The sequence below is a fragment of the Phoca vitulina genome, unplaced genomic scaffold, assembly GCF_004348235.1.
Source record: "Phoca vitulina isolate PV1807 unplaced genomic scaffold, GSC_HSeal_1.0 scaffold24, whole genome shotgun sequence".
Taxonomy (NCBI): Eukaryota; Metazoa; Chordata; class Mammalia; order Carnivora; family Phocidae; genus Phoca; species Phoca vitulina.
Genome location: NW_022589727.1, coordinates 25041275 through 25061451, shown reverse-complemented (window position 1 = coordinate 25061451; position 20177 = coordinate 25041275).

Sequence of the window (20177 nt, the reverse complement as noted above, 5' to 3'; positions counted from 1 at the left end):
TAAAATGAGTTTGGAAGTTTTCCTTCCATTTCTATTCTTTGAAACAGCTTCAGAAGAATAGGTATTAATTCTTCTTTAAATGTTTGGTAGAATTCCCCTGGGAAGCCATCTGGCCCTGGGCTCTTGTTTGTTGGGAGATTTTTGATTACTGCTTCAACTTCCTTAGTGGTTATAGGTCTGTTCAGGTTTTCTATTTCTTCCTGGTTCAGTTTTCATGGTTTATACGTCTCTAGGAATGCATCCATTTCTTCCAGGTTATCTAATTTGCTAGCATATAGTTGCTCATAATATATTCTTATAATTGTTTCTATTTCTTTGGTGTTGGTTGTGATCTCTCCTCTTTCATTCATGATTTTATTTATTTGGGTCCTTTCTCTTTTCTTTTTGATAAGCCTGGCCAGGGGTTTATCAATCTTATTAATTCTTTCAAAGAACAAGCTCCTAGTTTCATTGATCTGTTCTACTGTTCTTTTGGTTTCTATTTCATGGATTTCTGCTCTGATCTTTATTATTTCTCTTCTCCTGCTGGGTTTAGGCTTTAGACTTTATTTGCTGTTCTTTCTCCAGCTCCTTTAGGTGTAGGGTTAGGTTGTGTATTGGAGACCTTTCTTGTCTCTTGAGAAAGGCTTGGTATTGCTATATACTTTCCTCTTAGGACCACCTTTGCTGTATCCCAAAGATTTTGAACAGTTGTGTTTTCATTTTCATTTGTTCCATGAATTTTTTTAATTCTTCTTTAATTTCCTTGTTGACCCATTCATTCTTTAATAGGATGCTCTTTAGCCTCCATATATTTGAGTTCTTTCTGACTTTCCTCTTGTGATTGAGTTCTAGTTTCAAGGCATAGTGGTCTGAAAATATGTAGGGAATGATCCCAATCTTTTGGTACTGGTTGAGACCTGATGTGTGACCCAGGATGTGATCTATTCTGGAGAATGTTCCATGGGCACTAGAGAAGAATGTGTATTCTGTTACTTTGGGATGGAATGTTCTGAATATATCTCTGAAGTTCATTGGTCCAGTGTGTCATTTAAAGCCTTTGTTTACCTATTGATCTTTTGCTTAGATGCTCTGTCCATTTCAGTGAGGGGTGTGTTAAAGTCCCCTACTATTATTGCATTATTGTTGATGTGTTTCTTTGATTTTGTTATTAATTGGCTTATGTAATTGGTTGCTCCCATGTTAGGGGCATAGATATTTACAATTGTTATATCTTGTTGTTGGATAGACCCTTTAAGTAGGATATAGTGTCCTTTCTTATCTCTTATTATAGTCTTTGGTTTAAAATTTGATATAAGGATTGCCACCCCAGCTTTCTTTTGATGTCCATTAGCATGGTAAATGGTTTTCCACCCCCTCACTTTAGTCTTTGGGTCTAAAATGAGTCTCTTACAGACAGCATATCGATTGGTCTTGTTTTTTTATCCAATCTGATAGCCCGTGTCTTTTGATTGGGACATTTAGCCCATTTACATTCAGGGTAACTATTGAAAGATATGATTTTGGTGCCATTGTATTGCCTGTAAGGTGACTGTTACTGTATATTGTCTGTGTTCCTTTCTGGTCTATGTTAATTTTAGGCTCTCTCTTTGCTTAGAGGACCCCTTTCAATATTTCTTGTAGGGCAGGTTTCATGTTTGCAAATTCTTTTAGTTTTTGTTTGTCCTGGAAGCTTTTTATCTCTCCTTCCATTTTCAATGACAGCCTAGCTGAATATAGTATTCTTGGCTGCATAATTTTCTCATTTAGTTCCTAAATATATCCTGCCAGCCCTTTCTGGCCTGCCAGGTCTTTGTGGATAGGTGTGTTGCCAATCTAATGTTTCTACCATTGTAGGTTACAAATCTCTTGTCCTGAGCTGCTTTCAAGACTTTGTCTTTGTCTCTGAGACTAGTGAGTTTTACTATTAGATGTCGGGTGTTAACCTAGTTTTATTGATTTTGAGGGGGGTTCTCTTTGCCTCCTGGATTTTGATGCCTGTTTCCTTCCCCAAATTAGGGAATTTCTCTGCTATAATTTGCTCCAATATACCTTCTGCCCCTCTCTACTTCTTCTTCTTCTGGGATCCCAATTATTCTAATGTTGTTTTGCTTTATGATGTCACTTATCTCTCACATTCTGCCCTCATGATCCAGTAGTTGTTTATCTATCTTTTTCTCAGTTTCTTTTTCTCCATCATTTGGTCTTCTCTAATTCTCTCTTCTGCCTCATTTATCCTAGCAGTTAGAGCCTCCATTTTTGATTGCACCTCATTAATAGCCTTTTTGATTTTGACTTGGTTAGAGTGTAGTTCTTTTATTTCTCCAGAAAGGGATTCTCTGGTATCTTCTATGCTTTTTTCAAGCCCAGCTAGTATCTTTATAATTCTCATTCTGAACTCTATTTCTGACATCTTACTAATTAATGTCTGTGTTGATTGGGTTCCTGGCAGTCAGTACTGCCTCTTGTTCTTTTTTTTGAGGTGATTTTTTCCATCTTGTCATTTTGTCCAGAGAAGAATAGATGAATGAGAGAACAAAGTGCTAAAAAAGTGCTAAAAGGCTAACAACGACCCCAGAAAAATATACACTAAACAAATCAGAAGAGACCAAAGATTGGGGGGGAAAGAAAGGGGGAGAAAAAAAAGAATATGATCAGGCTGTGAAAATAACAGAGCCACACACTAGATTTTGGGTGTATTTTGGTCTGTTAGATGAAAGTGCCTCCCAAAATTTTAAAGAAAGAAAAACTTATATATATACAAAAATAAGGGTAAATACGATTAAGGGATGGAATATGAGTGCAAAGAGGAAAATTAAAAAAGATTTTAAAAAAGGAATTGATAACAAGTTGGTTGAAAAAAAGAATGAAAAAAATTAAAAAAAAAGAATGTGATTAGGCAGGAGACTAGGACAACATCATACACTAGATTTAGGGTATATTTTGGTCTGTTAAAATAAACTGTATCGCAAAATTTTAAAGAAAAAACCATATATATATAATAAGGTTAAATACAATGAAGAGATAGAATATGACTGTAAAAATTAAAAATTAAAAAAGATCTTAAAAAAAAGGAATTGATAAGATGTTGGTTGAAAAGGAAAGAAGAAAAATTCAACTAAAAAAATAGAAAAAGAAAAATAGAAAAGAAAAAAAATTAAAAATTCATGGGAACAAAGCCATGAATTCTATGTGCTGTATTCCCCTAGTGCTGGACTTCTGCCATTCTCATTGATCGGTAAACTTGGTCTTGGCTGGCTGTTCTTGCTGATCTTCTGGGGGAGAGGCCTGTTGCAGTGATTCGCAAATGTCTTTGCCCGAGGCGGAATTGCCCTGCCCTTGCCAGGGGCCAGGCTAAGTAATCTGCTCGGGGTTGCTCTTGGGAGCTTTTGGTCCCTGTAAGCTTTCCGCACAGCTTTGGAGGACGAGAGTGAAAATGGCAGCCTCCCAATCTCCGCCCCAGAGGAGCGGAGAACTTGGGGCCCCACTCCTCAGTGAGCCCCCAGAGAAAAGCAGTCAATCACTCCTGTCTCCCCTGGCCGCAGTCCGTGCTCACCTGGCCTGTGACTGAGCGTTTCTATCTCTGGCACATGACCCCATTTGGAGTCTCCAAACCCAGCAGATTCCTGGGGTGTGCTTCTGTGCCACTCCTCCCTGGGGGAGGAAGGGGAGTCTCCCCAGATCTGCCGCTTGTTGGGTCCCTGCTAGAAGGGGATCACGGGTTATGGCAACCCCGAGCTGAGAGCCCACTCCTCGGTTCCGTCTCTGCAGCTGGCTTCCCCGCTCCGATACCTAGGAGCTCAGGCACCCCCGGTCTTTCTGTGACCCTGAGGATCCTGAGACCACACTGTCCCAGTGAGGGTTCCACCCCCCACTTAGCCACTGGAGCGATGTCCCAAGCAGAGCGGACTTCTAAAAGTTCCGGGACTTCTCAAAGTTCCGATTTTGTGCTCCACTACTCTATCACTTGCCAGTAACGGCTGACGGAGGCCCCCTCCCCTGCCATCTATCTTCCCGAATATCACCTCAGATTCACTTCTCCACATGTCCTACCTTCCAGAAAATGGTCACTTTTCTGTTCAGAGAGTTGCTGCTATTCTTTTCTTCTATCTCCTGTTGAGTTCGTAGGTGTTCAGAATGGTTTGATCCCTATCTAGCTGAATTCCTGGGACCAGATGAAATTTAGGTCTACTCCTCCGCCATCTTGTTCCTCTCACACTAGACATATTTTTAAATAAACTGTCTGAGACTTCTTCCCTTGTTTGAGTTATTGGGAAAATTGATTAAGATAATGCATGGAAAGCAAACACAGCATAGCTCCTACCACATAGTAGGTGTTCATCTGTTGTGCTCCTTTCTTGTGATTTCATTCTTAGTACATGCCTTGTTAATACACCTGATTGTTCAAGTGAGTAACGTGAACACCAACATTTACTCTCCTTTCTGTCTCACACTCCACATTGAATCACCTAGTTTTGCTGATGGCCCTGTTTAAATATATCTCAAGTACATCTACATCTCTGGTCTCTACTGGCATTTCCCATCATTATCTTCTGAGTGTTTCTTCAGTCTATCATCATTATCATCAGAACCTACTGTTTTTCTTGTGTTCGATCTCATTTACTTCTAATGCATAAACCCCAAAGTCACCAGGTAAAATTTTTTTTTTTTTTAATTTTTTTATTGTTATGTTACTCCCCATACATTACATCATTAGTTTTAGATATAGTGTTCCATGATTCATTGTTTGTGCATAACACCCAGTGCTCCATGCAGAATGTGCCCTCCTCAATACCCATCACCAGGCTAACCCATCCTCCCACCCCCCTCCCCTCTAGAACCCTCAGTTTGTTTTTCAGAGTCCATTGTCTCTCATGGTTCTTCTCCCCTTCCGATTTCCCCCCCTTCATTCTTCCCCTCCTGCTACATTCTTCTTCTTCTTTTTTTCTTTCTTAACATACATTGCATTATTTGTTTCAGAGGTACAGATCTCACCAGGTAAAATTTCATGACATTAACCTAGATGAATCTTTTTAGCTATTAATTATCCCTTTCAATGTAATTCCCAGGCTGTTTAATTAAACATGGAAAGGCTTTAGAGATATCTCCCTCACCTCATCTGTCTTCATCCTTTGGCATTCACTTTATTATATGCTCTGACCATACTGTGCAGTGGTCCTCTCTTGATTTTTCTTATATATTTTTTTAAATTTGAGTATAATTGACACATATTACATTGATTTCAGGTGTACAACATAGTGATTCAACACCTCTGTACATTATGCTGTGCTCACCGCAAGTGCAGCTGCCCTCAGCCACCATATAACGCTATTACAATATCATTGCCTTTGTTCCCTGTGCTGTGCCTTTTATTTCCATGGCTTATTTATTCCATAACTGGAAGCCATATCATCTACCCCTTTTCACCCATTTTTCCCACTCCCAAACTCCCCTTCCATCTGGCAACCGTCAATTTGTTCTCCATGTTTATAGGTCTGATTCTGCTTTTTGTTTGTTTATTCATTTTTTGATTTTTAGATTTCACATATGAGTGAAATCATATGGTATTTGTCTTTCTCAGTTTGACCTATTTCACTTAGCACAAAAACTTCTAGGTTTTTCCATGTTACCACAAATGAAAGATCCCATCCTTTTTATGGCTGGCTGTGAAATACTCCATTGTATGTATATACCACATCTTCCTTAACCATTTTTCTATCAATGGACACTTAGGTTGCTTCCTTATTTGGGCTATTGTAAATAATGCTGCAGTTAAACATAGGGGTGCATATGTATTTTTAATTAGTGTTTTCATTTTCTTTGGGTAAATACCCAGTAGTGGGATTGTTGAATTGTTTGGTATTTCTATTTTTAATTTTTTGAGGAAACTCCATACTGTTTTCCACAGTGGCTGCACAATTTGCATTCCCATTAACATTACACAAGGGTTCCTTTTTCTTCACATCCTCCTCAACATTTGTTATTTCTTGTCTTTTTTATTTAACCATTCTGAGGTGGAAGGGATATCTCATTGTGGTTTTGATTTGTGTCTTATCTTTATTTTAATATGATTTTATATACTTGCATATGACAAATATTTTAGTGTATGGTTTAATGTCATGATTTACAAAGTTATGGTGAGTCTTTTTAAATAAAAATAACACAAAAAAACATTGTTTTCCCCCACCTTGAAAACCATATGAAATTATCAAAGGACGAGCACAGAAAATACTATGTCTCATTATCTGATTACAAGACCAGACTTAGGCAGGTGCTTAAATTCTGTGATAACTTATAAAAATATCAGTAAGAATATGACAATAAATTCAAAAATGAAATGGTGATTATAAGTACAACAAAACTTGTTCAAAACTTGAACAATTAGGTACAGAACATAAAGCATGTGGGAGAATAGGCTTATGAGAAACAACTCAAAAATATTTCCAGGTGAACAGAATATCCAAGCAACACTAGAATAGGGGTTTAATTCCAATATACTACTTGGCTTTGGAGGAAGATGCCTTCTGCAGTATAGATATGTTCTCTTTGTTTATTTAACTTGATTCAGGACTTTTAGTGAGACTTTTCTTATGCCAACCTTGACTTACCATTCACAATACATTTCTAAAATATAACCTTTAAGTTTGTAGAGATTGCTGTTCCTAGAACATGCCATATTTTTTCTCACCTATCATTTCATAGTTGAAATTTTCTTCCCTATTTTTATGTTCTTTTCTTTAGCTAAATTTTATCCATCCTTCATGTCCCATATGTGACATTCTCCAGAAAGGCTACTCTGAAGTCTCAACACTCGGTCTGGTTCCTCTCCTATGTCTTATCATATTGTTGCTCTTCTCACTCTGACTTGCGTTCACCTCATTCTTTGTATGTGTCCCTCTTAGACTGTCATTTTCGTAAGGTGAGGTACCTTGACTCATTCATCATTATATGTCCAAGAGCAGGCAGAATGCCTGCCTCTTAAGAAGAGCTCAGAATGCATTTGGTATCATGTATTTAATACTTTTAAATGTGGAAGTCAAGAATCAGTGATAAAAAATCCTCTGCTTCGCTATAAAATTATTTTCTTAAAGTTTCCTACTTTCAATAATTTTCTTCAGCCATTGCTAATAAGTGCTCTATTTTAAAATTAGGTCTAGTGACATCTCTTCCAGTAATGTGCTTAGTGTACTTAGGAGGCTGTCAGCAAAGTCCTTTCTCATAATGAAGATCCCTTTTTTAATATGGGCACCACTGTTTGTTGTTGCTTCTTTATTTAATATTTCTCTTTTTTTTAATTTCCTTTTAATTTTATTCTTTATCATTTGTCATCACCAAAGCATCTATTTCCTTTTTGCTATTGTTTTCAGGGTGAAGGAAAATGACCTTATTGCACTTCTCAGTTGCCTGACAAGAGAGTCATTTCTTCCCAGTGATTATGCTGATAGCCCTGGGGCAGTCATTATCAAATATGATGCTGCTGAATTTTATGTACAAGACCATGACAGTAGTTTACCACTCCAAAGAACTAAGGAAAGTTTTTAGACAATTGAAAAATCTCTTAAGCTTCTGGAAACTTCCTGAGGCCTTGGCAGTCATAATTATTTGCCTAAAAGTTACTGCAAAAAAAAAAAAAAACTCTTTTGATTATAATTTACTAAAGTCTTAAAATGAGATTTTATTCTCTGTTTTTACAAAGAAAAGCAAAAGCAAAACTGGTGATACAAGTGCCTATAGAGTAATAAAAGTACCAAGTATAAAAGAAAATATGAATTGACATGAGAAAAGAGAACAAAGATGTTTTCTTGCTTTAAAGGAGTTTACAGCATGCTGGAAAAGACAGACATGTATAGATAGAAATAATCTGAATATATTCACATGTGTTCTGTTATAAAAACGGGCATGGTCTGGAGGTTCAGAACATGTGCATGATCTTAGACACCAAGGTCTGTCAACAGTTTTTGTATTACAACCTCGTGTAAATTCATTACCTTTCTAAACCTTCATTTTCTCATCTGTAAAATTGGGTTATTAATAAACCTTATCTCACAATAAATTATTAAAGATTAAATAAGGCAACACATGTGCCTGCTGCATAGCAAATATTCAATGCATGATAACTATTATAATTTACAGAGGGCTAAGAGAGTCCAGAGAAGAAAGTTTGACCTATGCCTGGAAGGGACAACTGAGGCACAAGAATAGGCCACAGGGGATATCCTTGTGCTATTTGGAAGGCACAAGATGAGTAGCAGCACTTTGTAATCCACACGTTGTTGCAGATCTGCTGACTGACCTTATTGGTGAACACTTCCCTGGAGCCTCCTTTAGCTGTCTGACACCTGCACATATGTGTCATGTTTAGCTTTGTGACAAAGTATGGCTTCTGTAGGATACTCTCATTACCAAAGCCAGGGAAAAGAAGATACGGATTTAGTCCATCCATGTGGGTTTCTAGCTCATCTTATGGATTCCACCTCACTTTTGGTCTTCCCCATTTGCATCCATACCACTTTGCCTCCCCTGTCAACTTCAAGATCTAGCATTATATGAGGACACAGCAGTCTTACAGAGACTTCCACAATTGTATAAGCCAATCTCCTGCAATAAATCTATTCTCTTTCTCCTCATCCTCTTCCTCATTATCATTGACCTCCTGCTCCCCCACCCCCCTCTTCCTGCTCCTCCCTTACTCCTTCCCCCTGTCCTTCTCACCTACTTGTTTTTCTTCTCTGATTGAACCCTGACTGATGTTCCAATTTCTCTTTATGGGGCACCACTCTATGGCCTTATCTTCCATTGCATACATACATCATGCCCAAAACAAAAACATGAAAATTTCCCCATCAATGTCTCTAAATACAAGAAGAAACTTGTGACTACCAAGACATACATATATTATATACATTTATTTCAAAATTTCATTATTTCATATTTTTATCAATGAAATAAATGAAAATATAAATGCATAAATGAAGTATTTGAAATCTGAGCTGAATGGCCAGCTGAAATAATTTCCTCAAAAGCAAGATTACAGTACTTGAATTTCCACCATAACAAACATTACATAACATTGATGAGGCAAACCATTTATAAGATTGTGTATTCTAGAGGACAGTCCATGTGTCTCTAATCTTCTTTGTAAATGTTAAAGATCTTTTCAAATTGTCAAAAGAAAAGAGCAAAATAGGATAGAATGGAAATAGCTATTAATAATACTTACATCAAGATCTTTCTTTTACATTTCTATTAGGAAGGACTTTGCCATTTAAAAGATTAGCATCTGAAACAAAGGAGAACTTCAATAAGAAAATTACAAGTAAATAATTATCTTTCAAAAATATATACTTATATAAAGAAACTATTCTTGGTTCCCATCATTTTCTTTTGCTCCCACTCATGATTTTCTCTACTGCACTGGTGTCCATGGTAACATCCATAGCTAACTAGTGGATCACTACCAATGTCCTGCCACCACCAATCACTATTTTCTTGAAGTCAATGAAAATTCCCTCTAATTTCGGTGGTTTCTTGCCCACCCCTCTGATAAACAAGACTTGAAGACATGAACACATGACTATCTGATGCCTTATCTATTTTACCACAATGGAAAATTTTATCGAGTTAATAATGTTTTTTTCATAAACACTTGGACAGATTGAAAAACCTTCTTGTTCTTTTTACATAACAAACATGAACATAATAGACTAACCTATGTCAAATTATTCAGAAAAGGCATGTGCCTTATGTACCATATTGATGAGTATTTCACAATGTTTTTTGTGTTAAAAGACTATACTATTAAGAGCAACATACAAGAATAATACATAATTTAAGAGAATGCAACATTTTTATTTTCAATTAAGTACAGACTGCTTTTTCCTTTGTGGGAAAGTTAGGGAGTGCTAGAGCAGTGTTTTTTCACATTACTTTCCATGATTGATTCATGAAATCAATTTGGTTGGTCAGAGACAGCCTTCTTTTATGACATCAAAGAAAATTAATAGAATAGAATAGATAAATCAGAGTGCATCATGTGTGGGAAGAGTTAATATTTTATGAAACTTTTAAAATTAAAATATATTTCTCACCATTTTTGCTGTCCTATACAATCTAGAGATATAATACCAACCTATCTCTTGATTCTGTGAGATTTACTTTTAATTTTGTTCTATGAGATTATTGTCTGGTTACCAATTGGATATTTATATAAATGTTTCAACTTTTGTCTAATAGTTACAGATTGAAGTAAATTTTTCTAATGAAATCAGATTTCTTCACTGGCATCAAACTCCCTATATTCATTTCCTAGGGGTGCTATATACCACATACTAGGTGGCTTAAAACAACAGACCTTATTCTTACATTTCTGAAATCTATAAGTTTAAAATCAAGATGTTGGCAGGGCCATGCTCTCTTTTGTAGCTTCTGGTAGTAAATGGGCCTGCATCTGCATTATCCCACGCTCTGTCATCCTATGGCTGCCTGATCTCTGTCTTCACACAACATTCTCCTTACTGCATGTGTCTCTTAGTACAAATTGGCAGTGTTTCTGCTGAGATCTCTGACTGCTCTATGAATCACATGCCTAATCTCTTCACCAGAAGATTACCCAGACATACTCTTGACTCTGTTTCCAGAGAAGATATCTGGAATTTTAGGGTGATAATTTTCCCAATTATAAAGTTCTATTTTCTTTTTGCTTAGCAGTTCCTTTCTCAATTTATCTCTTCCCCTAGTATTTTACTATAAGCAGCAAGGAGAATTCAGATTGAACTTGGATAGAAAGTTTTTGGACAGTTTTTTCCCTTTTCTTGGAAATCTCCTCAGCTAAATATTCAAGTTTATCACTTAGAAGTTCTACTTTCACCCAACAGAAGAAAACAATTTAGTCAAGTTCTCTGCAGTTTTATAGGCAATATCACCTTTGATCCAACTTCTAATAACATGTTTCTCATCTCCATCTGAGATGTATCCAGAAGGACGTTTAATGTCCATATTTACCAACAATCTCTTCAAGTCAATCTGTTTTTCTGTTATGGACTACAAAATTCCTTAAGCCCCTGCTCACTGCCCGATTCTAAAGATGCCCACATTTTTAGGTGTTTGCTACAGTAGCTCCCCACTCCTGGTACCAACGTATGTATTAGTTTCCTAGGGCTGCCATAAAAAAGTACCCCAAACTGGGTGGCTTGAACCAACAGAAATGTATTCTCTTATGGTCTAAAGTCACACAGAAAGGGAAATGCAAATTAAACCGACATATACATCCTTCTCATCCATCAAATTGACCAAAATTCCAGAACTTGAAAACAATACTGTGTTCTTTAATTTTAAAAATGCCAGTTATACATTATAGGTACTCCATGATAATACAGTATATTCAATTATACTTATACTATTTTAATTCTTTAAGAAGTGATCTGTATTCCTAGTATGCAAAGCTGATTAAACATTAGAAAAGCAACCAATGTAATTCATTATGTGAATAGGCTAAAGAAGGAAAATCAGGGGCACCTGCATGGCTCAGTCGTTAAGTGCCCAGCTCTTGATTTCAGCTCAGGTCATGATCTCAGGGTTGTGGGATTGAGCCCCATGTCAGGCTCTGTGCTCAGTGGGGTCTGCTTGAGATTCTCTTCCCCTTACCCCCACTTGCACGCACACACTCTCTCTCTAAATTAATAAATCTTTTTAAAAAAGGATGGGAAACCATACAATCATGTCATTATATGCAGAAAAAAGCATTTGACAAAATCCAGTACTACCCAAACGTGGCAGACTGACACTACCCAACTTCAAGACTAAGTATAAAGTTACAGTAATCAAGACAGTGTGATGTTGGTGAAAGAATAGACAGATCAGTGGAACAGAATTGAGACTCTAGAAATGGGCCCACACAAATATAATTAACTGATCTTTGACAAAGAAACAAAGGCAATTCAGTAAAAAAAAAAGAATAGTATTTTGCATGAATTGTACTGTAACAAATGTACATACAAAAAAATGAATCTAGACACAGACCTTTCCCCTTTTACAGAAATTAACCGAAAATGAATCATAGACCTAAATGCATCATGCAAAACTATACAACTTCTAGGAAATAGCATAGAAAAAAATCTAGGTTTGAGTTTGGTGGTAACTTTGTTGATATAATACCAAGAGCACAATCCAGAAAAGAAAAAATTGGTAACTTGGACTTCATGAAGATTAAGAATCTAGAATATGAATGAAAAAATGCTAGGATTTGCTACAGCTAGGTAGCAGGCACATAGTTCATGTTTTATACTTTTCTGGATGTCTGAAATTTTTTAGTAATAAAAATGATTTAAACTTTAAAAAAGAAAATATATTTTTTCTCCATAACTTTTTCTAAAAATGTTTTATTTAACTTTGTACATTCCTTTTGAAAAATATATCTTCTTTATTACTAAAGCTGTGTTTTGAGTGATCTAACATGATTGCTTGAGATGCAGATTTTTTACCTATGTGTGGTACTGTAACCGAAAATTTGACTCAGGACATAGACACCCAGTTGCATAACACTATAGTAGTTTCTTTTCTTTTATCAATTCTTCCTGTGTATTTATATTTATAATCTCCACAGATAGCTACTTAGTCTATTGCTTGTTAAAGTGATCTTTACATAGGTTATTTATGATATTCAGTACTTGAAATCTGAGATAACATCCCCAGGAATAATTAGCAAATTTACATTAAATTCCTGTAACTACTTTTACTTCTTCTATCTGATGACCTGTCTAAGCAGCCTAAGAGACTATTGATAGTTTGAGTCTTCCTTAAGCAGCAACTTTCAAAATGAAGTCATTGAGACAGTGTCCTGTAATGTGGAAGAATATATTAGGACACAAATATAAAATGATTACACTTTTTCTGAAAGACAATATTGAAGGGAGAATTGCCTATTTTATATACAGATATAAGTTATTACCAGTTAAACTTCTCCCATTGACACTAGACTTCAGTATAAGCTATGTTCTGGGCATTCAAATACCCCTAATCCTAGAATTGTGCCTGACTTATTGTACATGTTAAGTAAATGCTTGTGAATGAATGAATGAATGAAAGAAATAACATTTGATTTGGTTAAGCATTTGTCTGGGTACAAATAAGTTGTACACTGCACAATATTTGGGGTAACAATCACATCATTAACATAGAATTGTATGTTGGGTATATCATTTTTTCTGGTGCTTGGCAGACAAGTTTCTCATTTTAGCTAAAGTAGTATGTATTAAGTCAATCTTCTGACATGAAATAGGGAAATGTTTAAGAAAGGTGCAACTACTATGGATTATGGCCAGCAATTGTCCCAGTGGTAGTGCTGCAAACGGAGTTGTTAGGTGCTAAACAATTTACTTCCTTCTTGTACATTAAAAGCTTCCCAGAAGGAATTCTTGCCATTTAGGAGAGAAAAATTATGTAAAACACTTAAATCACAATAATTTAAAATTATGCAAAATTTTAAATATTTAAATAAGGGGTCATATTATGAATAACCTGATTTTAAGGGGGAAAACCTTGATAAAATTGACATTTTATTTTTTTTAAAGATTTTATTTATTCATTTGACAGAGAGAGCAAGAGAGCACAAGCAGGAGGAGCACAGAGGGAGAGGGAGAAGCAGGCTCCCCACTGAGCAGGGAGCACGATGCCAGGCTCGATCCCAGGACCCTGGGATCATGACCTGAGCTGAAAGCAGACGCTTAATTATCTGAGCCACCCAGGTGCCCCTAAAATTGACATTTTAATGTATCACACAGCTTCAAATGTTGTAACCAATACTGTCAATAGAATCAACAGATAAGTTGTATTTTACAATGGTAGCTTATTTGGCACTTCCATTTATTAAAAAAAAATCCACTTTGGGTGAAACTTAATAATTTGTTTTGTGGAAATATTACAAATATTAAATTTTAACTATTTGGCATATTTGCTGTGTTTTGTAAAGCTTATTTTAAAATAATATTTTACTTCCACACAATAAACGGGCTTCAGGCAATTTCATACCTATTTTGTAGATATGTAAAAAAGCATATTATTTGGTTTTAAATAAATAATTGTCACACATATTTTCTACTCTATTCTTAGCCAATATATATCACCTACTTATCTCTTCAGATTACTGAGTGCCTGTGAACTCTTCTAAAGAACGATTTGACAATCTGTCTAAACCATTTTTTATCACACTGCTTGCAGAAAACTATTTTGACTAGAATATGAAGTGTCTGTAGCACATTAAGCAAAAAGGGGAAAAAAGCAATTCATTAATAACCATAAAATCTTTGAAAATTTAGTTAAATAATTTCATGGTACATTATACTACTTAAATTGCCCTAAATGTAACATAAATAACATATCTATGTTAACATGTGGTGGCTAATCTCCAAAAATGATTAAACCATTCCTCCCTGTTTTCAAACCATTGTTCAGTCCCCTGCCACATTAAATCTAGATGATTTGCTTTAACCAATGGGATGTGGCAAAGTGATAGGCCATTTCCAGACCTAATATTTAAGAAGACCTGGACCCTTCAACTTTCTGTGATTTAGGAAGTCTGCGTCACCATTAAGAAATCTTTCCCTGTTAGAGAGGCCATATGGTGAGGCCACATATTAAAGCTATGTGGAGGGGGAAAAGCTCTGGAACCACACTGATAGAGTGAGAGGCCCAGCCATTGCAGTTTCCTAGCTAATTCCAGAATTCCATCTATCCCTGCTGAGGTACCAGTCACATGAATAAAGCCCTCTTGTAGATTCCAACCTCAGCACATCTAACTGCAGCAATAAAACAGACCCTGAGTTCTAGAGGGAAGGGGAGTGGGAGGATGCGTTAGCCTGGTGATGAGTATTAAAGAGGGCATGTACTGAATGGAGCACTGGGTGTTATACGCAAACAATGAATCATGGAACACTACATCAAAAACTAATGACGTATGGTGATTAACATAACATAATAAGAAACAGACCCTGAGTAGACTAACAGAAGAACTGCCCAGCTAAGCACCAGTCAACTCTTGAATCAGAAGACATAGGAAAAAAATTAAGACACTAAGTTTTGGGCTGTTTATTATACCACAATAGATAACCAAAACAGAAATTGGTATCAGAAGTGGGTACTGCCATGGCAAAAAGTACAGTATTGGTTTTGTTAGCAGGTAGCAGGGAGAAACTGGAAGGACCTGAAGGTATTCTTAATAAAGCCTGGAAGGACAGTATAGAAATCATGATGGGAGGCTGGAGAAAAGGGAACCCATATTATATAATACCCTAATATTCCATTAGAAAAAAGGCTGCTTGAGATAATGTGGAAGATAGAAAAAGCATCAAAGGAACTTGTGATTTTAGCTGTGGAGATTTCCAAACAGAGTTGAAAGTGTCAGTTGACTTATCTTGGCCCCTTTGATGAAGTATGGGAGGCATGAGATAAACTAAGGAACTTTCGGCTTGCAAACAGTATTTAGAGGGAATATAATGAAACCAGGGCTTGCTAAGTGTGAAAATACAACTGTTTATCATTCTAAGTATCTCCTGTATAAAGACCCTCAGAATAATAATTTGCTTCAGGACAAAGATCACATCTATATTAAAATACAACCTCAGGAAAAGATGAGATCTAGGTTGCACCTATAAGTTTCTTTGTTAAAACCTCAGCAAAATTTAAGGCAAGTGTGCAGGCTATCTTAAATAGATGAAAAGACTTCTAAAAGTCTAAGGACATTCTTCATAGACTGCCTGTGATAAGTAATAAGGTATCTAAGAGAATGTCTAAGAATCTTAAACATATTGTTCCATAGCAAACTGACCCATGAGCCAAGTAGAAAGGAGCCTGTCTTATGGCTTCTGTCCGATAGAATGGGTTATAACATGATACATAGATAGATGACTTTAAAAGTATATAGGGTCAATACTAGCTCAGACTAAATGGTAAGGAGACACTCTGAGAAGAAAGGAGACCTCTGAGCTCTCTAGCTCCAAGAACAGAAAGCTGACTGAGGGGGCGCCTGGGTGTCTCAGTTGGTGAAGGGCCACTCTTGGTTTCACTGAGGTCATGATCTCAGGGTCGTGAGATTGAACCCATTAGGCTCCTCAGTCAGTGCAGAAAGATTCTCTCTCTCTCTCCCTCTTCTCCTCCCCCAGCTCACTCTCTCTCTCTCTCTCTCTCAAATAAAATAAATAAAATCTTTTTAAAAATAATAAAAAATAAATTAAAAAGCAGAGAAATTTCCTTAAGCTGCCTACACAGGCCATTTTTCATGAAAAAGGAAGAATAAACCCAGAAATCAGAACCAAGAAGACAGAGCTGAGTGATCAGAAGAATCACTCCTAGGAAGCAGAATTGGGTCTAAATCAATGCCCATTCCCTGTCCGCAAACCAGGGCAGTTGGTGACATATACCTGTGTGTATTTCAGAATTTCCATGTGCTGTTGTCTTTTATATGCTTTCCCAAATATTTTTGAATGAATTGATTCCTCAGTACTCTCATTTCTGCCTTTTCTTTGTTATATTTTGCCAATTCCAGGCCTAAGCCTTAAAAATTCTCTGCATCTTAAGTTTTTTGCATTTTTGCAAGCCCTAAAAGATCACATATGAAGGCCAGTTACCTTACTGAAGAGATGAATATAGGGAGACTCCATGGAGAGCCCTCATGGAGAAGGAAAGGTTTCAAAACCCCTTCAAGAGAGTTAGAGAAAGAGAGTGACCAGGCCGACTCATTGGCACAGGTGAGCCATGTCTTCAAGAACCATCCAAATCAGGCCACCAGACATGTCAGTGAATACATCTTGGACATTCCAGTCTCCAACCAAAATATGCTGTGTGTAGGAGTCCTGAAATAAGAGCAGAAGATCCAACCCACTGAACCCTAGCCATGACATAGGATTCTGAAGATAATAAAATGGTGGTTATTTTAAGATACTAGGTTTTAGAGTGGCTTGTTATGAAGCAATAAAACAATGTGTTTTATAAACAAATATAACTATTACATGAACCTGTGATTCTCAAAATATTGCTGCTCTGGAGGAAATGCCTGTGGTGGATCCATCCAGATAGTAGATTCACCCTAAAATTTATGGCCTACCCACTTAATGCCACAAACCTACAGACACTGAAATGTCCACCATACTTTTATAGAAGAATGCAAAGTATAAGTAATGTGAGTTTGTATTGTGGGTTATTAAATAATTTATAAGGACAACACTTCATTTTTTTCAGCAGTACTTTAAATTGCCACTTTTGAGGGTTGGCAGTCATCAATTATAAAAAGTACTTACACATTCTTACAAATTGAAATCAGACCTGCAATTGGTAATTTTTTTGTTTTGTTTTGTTGTTGGTTAATCCCATCATGGATGAATGATTTAAAAGAGAGTTTTTAAAGCATAAAGACAAAGAGAGTGATAGAAATGTGAATACTATTAATGGTAGTGATTCAGTCATATGTCTTCAAAGAATTATGAGGACTAAGTATATAAGTTAATTAGTGTTTTATAAATGTCATCTCCAAAAAGCCCTAAAATGTGATTAAAATATATAGAACTAATTGACTATATCAAACTAAAAAGCCCCTGCACAGCAAAGGAAATCATCAACAAAGTGAAAAGACTGCCTAGAATGGAAGAAAATATTTGCAAATCAAATATCTGATAAGGGGTTAATATCCAAAATATATAAAGAACCTATATAACTCAATGACAGCAAATAAATAAATAAACCAATTAAAAATGGATCGAAGATCTGAATAGACATTTTTTCAAGGAAAACATACAAATGGACAACAGGTACATGAAAAGATGTTCAGCATCACTAATAATTAGGGATATGCAAATCAAAACCATGATGAGATACTGAATGGCTATTATCAAAAAGACAAGACATTAGTGTTGGTGAGGATATGGATTATGTGTATTGGTGGGAATGTAAGTTGGTGCTGCTACTATGGAAAACAGTATGGAGGTTCTTCAAAAAATTAAAAATAAAATTACCATACGATCTTTCAATTTCCTATCTGAAGAATATGAGAAAACTAATTCAAAAAATATATACAGCCTCCTGTTCATTGCAGCACTATTTATAATAGCCAAGTTATGTAAACAACCTAAGTGTCCATGAATGGATGAATGGATAGAGAAAATGGATATATGGAATATTATTCATACAAAAATAGAGGAAATCTTTCAACATGGAAGGACCTTAAAGACATTACGCTAAGAGAAATAAGTTAGACAGAGAAAGACAAATACCATATGATCTCACTTATGTGTGGAATTAAAACAAAAACAAAAACAAAAACAAGTTAATAGATACAGAGAACAGAATGTTGGTTGCCAGAGTGGATGGGGTGTAGAGGGTCAAAATGTGCAAGCTTTCATTTAGAAAATAAATGTCATGGGGATGTAGTATACAGCATGGTGAATACAGTTAATATTATTATATTGCACATTTGAAAGGCCTTAAAAGTCCTCTTCACAAGAAAAACAAATTATTTTTTGTAACCACATACAGTGACAAATGTTAACTAGATTTATTGTGGTGATCATTTCTCAATATATACAAATATTGAATTATTATGTTGTATACCTGAAACTAACATAATGCTATACGTCAATTATATATCAATTTAAAGAATTAAAAAAATATAGAAATATTTAATGTTTCTTATTTTTATGAACTGGCAATGTAATTTGTTTTATTCTATTTTGAATCATTTTTGGAGACACAAATTAAACTAATCAACCTCAAGCATAATTTTGAAGTACCCAAAGAACACCAAAGGATATCTATTAAATATTTGAAATTAAGTTTAAGGAAATTCAACTGTCCCAATAAATTAATGTGTCTTATGGCAGAGAACAAATGCAAAAGCTTTGGAAGAATTGTGTACAGTGTCACATTTAAACACAATGGCTAGAGATGCTGAAGTACTGGCAGGATCATTAGTAAATTTGCTGTGAAAAAAATGAAAAAAATAACGTTTGGGCACAGAATGATTGTAAAGTGCTTTCATCAAGACATAACATATTTTAAAATTCTAGATATGGCAGAAACCAACAAAATGATTACTGTCTTAGTGGATATATAATTCATATATATATATATATATATACATATATATATATATATATAATTAATTAACAACTGTTTTTCAAATATGAGTGAATAAGAAATTCCATGAAGCCTTTTTTTTTCAGTCAAGCATTTCAAATAGCTGTGCGTAGAGATTTCTAAATGAATTGACAACTTCATCCTAAACAGTAACATGGACAAAACATGATATATTGGGTTAAGCACCAATACTAACCATGTACTTACTCTTAGGCTAAGAAAACCTGTTTGAAGCATTTAAACTGTTACAAGAAAAGCAAATTATATTCTGTGTGGAATGTATAAGGAATGTTTTGTTGCATTGTTGCATTGGGTATACACAATCATTTAGGAAAAGGATTTTAAAATTTGTTAAAAGTGTCACTTATATTAAGGGTATACCTCCAATTTCTTGACTATTTGTGAAGGGATGGGAAGTCCATTCAAACTGAACTGCTATTTTAAACTGAAACATGTTGACTTTCACTCAGAAAGTCTAAAGTGTTTTACCAGGTAATTAGAACTTCAAGTTCCTCTGAAAGAAATATTTAATCAGTATGATTTATGTGCATAAATTTGCAAATTAACTTATTTTGTATGTATATCTGCTTATTTGAAAAATCTATCATCTATCTATCTATCTATCTATCTATCTATCATCTATATATACATATGTATATATATATACACACACATTAGAATGGGCTACATTAAATTGTGACAATAAACAATCCCCCATATTGCTTGACTTACAAAACACGATTGTGTGTCCTTCTCAGTTTGTCTGGGACTCTGCTCCACAATGATGGCCTTCATTTTAGAACTGATGTGACAGATAGCCACCATTGAAATATTGTCAACTGCCATGGCAGAGCAAGGACATATAAGGAATTGGGCACTAGCTCTTAAAAGCTTGCACCAGGAAGTGACCCACATCATTCCATTTACCAAAGTAAATCACATGACTAAATTTCAAGAGGGCAGCAAAGTGCAAGGCTACCATATGCCAGGAATCAGGAGAACTAGAAAATTGTGAGCTACCCTAATGACAATAGTTTCCTTACAAATGAAGTTTTCTTAAGTACAAAGCCAAAAACAAA